At 49.3% G+C, this 5,324-nt stretch overlaps 1 pseudogene; it reads right to left on the reverse strand.

Moving 5' to 3' along the window:
* Nucleotides 1-2,114: 2,114 nt before the first annotated feature.
* LOC147431959 (uncharacterized) lies at nucleotides 2,115-4,924 on the reverse strand (annotated as a pseudogene).
* Nucleotides 4,925-5,324: the final 400 nt, after the last annotated feature.

Raw genomic sequence — 5,324 nt, forward strand, 5'->3', positions numbered from 1 at the left:
TTTTTTAACAGGGGCGTTGTTGGCAAAGCTGTTACAAAGTTTGAATTTTTCCAATCATTTGTCTCCTTATTTATGGCCAATATTTTGCATAACATAGTTTTAGCTTTTGAATATTGTGCTCCCAACTACCTGGTATGCAAAAGCTAATGTATGTTTGAGGCTCCTACTTTTGTCATTCGCTTCACTTGGTTACAGATTTGATTACGGTGGATAGATTTGTAGGTTGCCTTTCTAATTTAGGGGTGGTAGAAGAGGCACAGATCATAGAGTCAGTGGTGCAGCTCGATCCTTGAGGTGGAGCAAAAAATGGCAAATCTGTTGTTTGGCACGCTAATTGAAGGCAGGTTCAAGCCCACGTGGAGTGTGCAGTTAAGCAATACAGTTGGCAGTATGGGCAAGGCATGATGGGTACACAACACGTCGCCAGTTTTTAATGAGGTCGTGAGGCATGAGTGGAGAAGTGATGGCAGATGGCATGGCAGCAAGGCCCTACGTCTAGCAACAACAAATTTGTGGTTAGGGAGGTTAGTTGAGGACGGTGATCAATACGATACTTGAGGAAGGGGAGCCCCAAGTCTCTCTCGCCCCAAGTCCATGTAAGTTATTGAATGTCGTACTGCCTGACACTTCCTTGGTTGCCATGTATGCCAAATGTGGTGCACTTCATAAAGCACAAACATTGCTTGAGGAGCTTCCTGTCCGGGATGTCGTCTCATGGAATGCATTGATTGTGGGATATGCTCGACTTGGGTAGGGCCAAGAAGCTTTGCACTGGTTTTAGCTAATGCGAAGTGAGGGTGTCTATCCAGATGCAATCACGGCAATGGTTAAATATCGGGGTGCTTGCCCCCGTGTAGGTGTTGTGTGACCAGCCACGCAGTTTTCGTGGGAGGGCAGCACCTCACTAAAGTTTATGTAGAGCTGGTGGCGCAACAGAGGCAGGTGCGTGGGCGTAGCGATAGAGCTATGAGCTGTGAGCTGGGAGCACGCTGGTGTTGAGTTCGAAGCCGTGTCTGCGTTGACCACAATTTTGGTCAACTGGTTGTTCCCCATCTTGCCTAACTAGAAACTGGCTGGGGGTTACCTGCCATAGTGGCAAGCAACCCGATATCTAACCAAATCCTCACATACACTTGCATCTTGAAGGCAAGGGTCAGGGTTAGGAAGCTCTGGGTTATTTTCAGCAAATGTAGGGAGAGGACATCTATCCAGATGCAATCATGTACACTTGCATGTTGAAGACATGTGGCATTACACAAGATGCTGATATGGGTAGAAGAATTCACGATGATATTGCTATCATGCCTGACACTCCTTGGTCGACATGCATGCCAAACGTTTTCCACTTCATAACGCACAAAAAGTGCTTGAGAAGCTTCCTATCTGGGATGGCTTCTCTTGCCATTGGCTAGAGAATGCTCGCCGCATTCGTGCATCTCAAGACGATCCCATTGTCCCCCGGCTTGATCCTCCAACTCGAGAGAATTAGACTCTTTGTTTGCTTTCTGCCCTTCTCTACATTGTAGACCCTGTCAACATATTTGCTTACACTCCTTCGAGCCATTTTCAACCGGCCAGAGCTGCCTCTGCATTCTCTCATTTGAGCCAGTACTGGAGTGAGTGAGCATAGATTGCCAGCTAATTCAAAGAATCGGCGCTCATCGAAGTTTAGCAAGGAGTGCACATGAGGACAAGGCTTGCAAAACTAAGCGATCTGGATGGAGTGGGCAGTTTTGAAGGCAGGTATGAGGACTTGCATGTGGCATCGTAGTTTGAGATCATTGGAGGGCTAGTGGACACGTTAATTAGGGGTTGGTGAAATAATTCAAACTCTGATCATTAGATTGGATTCGTGTAAGCTATTGAGCGTGCCTGACATTGACATGCATACCAAATGTGGTGCACTTCAATCATAATGCACAAAAAGTGCTTGAGAAGCTTCCTATCTGAGATGTCGTCTCTTGCCATTGGCTGGAGCATGCCTTGGTCGACATGCAGGGCCAAGTGTGAGAGAAGGGAACTCATTGAAAGAGAGAGAGTGAGAGAGAGAGGTTGTTAAGCCAGATGACACGCAGAGGGAGAGAGCCAAGAAGCGATGGCTAGAAGCGTATGTTGTATTGATCCGAGGAGGTGCAGTTATATACAAAAGGATGAGGCAGTTACAAGCCGTGTGGAGTTCATTGGAATGCGGGCCGTTTTGTATCTCACACGATGACAGCGTGGATCGCTGATATGGATGATGATGGATTATTAATCATCCAACACGCCCCCGTAAGACATGTTGTCATACAAGGGCATCCATGTGTTATCGTTCATAGTGAATGCGGAGCTACATGCTTTGGGTTTTATACAATAAGCATGTTTATGCAAGATTTACAAAGTGACTTCATGAATGAGGCTGAAAATTGATTCAGCCAGGGTCGATGGTAGACTTCATCAGGAGTCGAGTTTTCAACTCAGATCTTTGCTTTGCATGTGCTTTGACATTCTTTGACAGGTCCACTGCGTGCATGCTTTCACGAGATTGGTCATGACAGATTCGCCCCCGCAAGCGAGAAGAGAGCATGAAATCATCTTTGAGAATAGCAGTTGATGCCGAAGTTAAGGGTTGAGGTGGCAGCAAGATTAGTAAACTTGGAGTAGCTACCATTTGTTGAATGACCAGGAGAGCCAGCATGAAGGTGAAGCACACAAATGGGTGAGGTGGTGGAACCAGCTGAGGATGCAAGAAAGGGCTCTGCTCAGTGAGGCCACCAGGGTCAAAGGTAGTAGAAGACCATGATATGGGGTAAAGAGGTGGTGTTATATGCAAGACACCTTCGAGCATTGCAGCTCTCAGAAGAAGAGAAATGCCATTGGCGAATGTCGAAGGAAAGGGATGCATTACAGTGGGATCAGCGACCTGAACGTCGGTGTGGAAGAGGCTCTCAAAAGGTAAATGGCTGAACTGGTGCTCAAGGGAGAGAGGCAATACTGTGTAAGCAATATCAAGAGTGTCCAGCTTGGAAAGGAAAGTGGATTCAGAGATTACTTGTCTACTGTCGGCAGATGCACCAGCAAGTGAAGTATAAAAGGGAGCCACTGGTTGGCAGGGTTTGTTGCTCAGGTCGGGCAGCGAAGGAGAGTTATAGGTGGAACCGTCATTGAGTGGGGACTGTCGAATAGCGGCCAGCAGTACGAGGCAGCTAGACAGATAGAGTGTGTCATCGACAGGAATATGCAGTAGGTGTCCTTGAGGGAAGGAGATTTCCTCAGGGATTTTTGTTGTTGCAGTTGTAGCAGCGGGTGGCCTGAGGGTGAGGGTTGCCATTGAAGAGGCTGAAGAGCACAGCGCAGGAGTATGACCAGGTTCGGCAGCAGGGCTTGGTGGCCTGAAAGTGCCAGAGGCTGCAACACAAGTGATAGCTGGCGACTCAGGAGCTGCGAGTTGCAGATGTCGGGGTTGCCCCAGATGAGGGACAGGATGTGAAGATGAAACAGTGGTACGGCTGTGAACGGCTGGCTGCAGGTCAGAATGGCCGTGGTTTGCTGCAAGGGAGGACAGGAGGGTGTGAATTGCACCTTTGGAAACGGTCGGGATAACATCACTAGCATCCACTGAAGCAAGCCGGATGGCAGCGGCGTTGGCCGTAGGGATTGCAGCAGCGGTAACTGAGGTTGCGTCAGCAGGTTTGGGTACTTTGGTGGCTTCCGTCTGTAGGGTTTTCACCTCAGCATCATTGTCTTCAGCGGCAGCATTTTCGGCATCATCTCGTGTGTGACAGCCGAGTTTGTGAGGGGTTTGGTTGCAGAACTTGCAAATGGACGAGGCAATTGATGGAGGATGTGCAGAATAAGGGACCTTAGAAGGGGCTGATGTAATTGCTTCAGGGGAGAACTCCGAATGTGAATTAGAGGCTAAAGCAGCAAGAGCCACATCTTCGTGATTGGTGGCAAGACTGGCAGCAGCTTTGGCTGCAATTATGGCTACCGGGTGCAGGTTTGACATCAGCGGCTCCATTGGCAGCAGCAACGTCTTCATCTGCAGGAGGGGTAGGTGTGTCATCAATATTGTTGATTGCAATGCTGCCCGCGGCAGCATTGTTTGCTGGAGGGTGGGCAACGCTATCGGCATTTGCAGGATGTGCAACAGCATCTTCTTCTGCAGGGTTTGTGGGTGGCTTGGCTGAAGCATGTGCAGCATGGCATGTCGAGAGGGCAGAGTGTAAAATGGGTAGGGCCTGGGTGGGTTGAACTTCCACATTAGGTTCTGCAGGAACCAGGTTTCTAAGAAAGGCTTCGATGATGGTGACGTTACCATTAGAATCGGCATCCGTTTCTTTGCAATATCGGGATGCATCAGCAGCTGCGCTTGCAACAGAGGTTGGCTCCACCGAGGAAGAGGAAGGCTGCAAGGTTCGTGCAGCCTTGGTGTGCGCGGCTCGGCAAGAGAGTAGGCTCAGCTTGAAGGAAGATACAGTGACAGAGCTGTGCGCGCAGCGTGGGTTGGGCAGGGTGGCAGAGGGCCCAAGGCCGGGGATTAAGAAAGCGGCGTCTGCATGTTTATGTCGTGGCTTGTCCCAGGAGGCAAGGTCTACCGCCAGCGTGTCTGTAGCACGCTGCCCGTGCATGGAGGAGGGCTTTGGAACTGGCAGTTTTGCTGTGGATATGTGGAAGCCCTCGAGCAGGGAATGAATCTCATCCCAGGAGTGTAGAGGCGCAGCAGTTGTTGGGCTCCGGCAGGCCTGCAGTTCGGGAGGCATGAGTGCCAGATTTGCAGCGCGTGAGGGCTATGGAAGCAAGGGTGAGCACAGGCGATGGAAGCAGGGCATCAGCCTGCTGTCTGGCTGCGATGATACCATGTGAGAGAAGGGAACTCACTGAAAGAGAGAGAGTGAGAGAGAGAGAGGCTGTTAAGCCAGATGACACGCAGAGGGAGAGAGCCAAGAAGAGATGGCTAGAAGTGTATGTTGTATTGATCCGAGGAGGTGCAGTTATATACAAAAGGATGAGGCAGTTACAAGCCGTGTGACGTTCATTGGAATGCGGGCCGTTTTGTATCTCACACGATGACAGCGTGGATCGCTGATATGGATGATGACATGGATTATTAATCATCCAACACCAAGAAGCTTTCCACTGTTTTTAGCTGATGCGAAGCGAGGGTGTCTCTCCAGATGCAATCACATATGCTTGCATCTTGAAAGCAAGGGTCAGGGTTAAGAAGCTCCGGGCTGTTTTTAGCAAATGTAGAGAGAGGACATCTATATTCTAAATGCAATCATGTACACTTGCACCTTGAAGGCATGTGGAATTACACAAGATGCTATTATGGGTAAAAGAAT

Source organism: Adiantum capillus-veneris, chromosome 21 (assembly GCF_014529385.1).
Source record: "Adiantum capillus-veneris isolate H3 chromosome 21, ASM1452938v2, whole genome shotgun sequence".
NCBI classification, from domain to species: Eukaryota; Viridiplantae; Streptophyta; class Polypodiopsida; order Polypodiales; family Pteridaceae; genus Adiantum; species Adiantum capillus-veneris.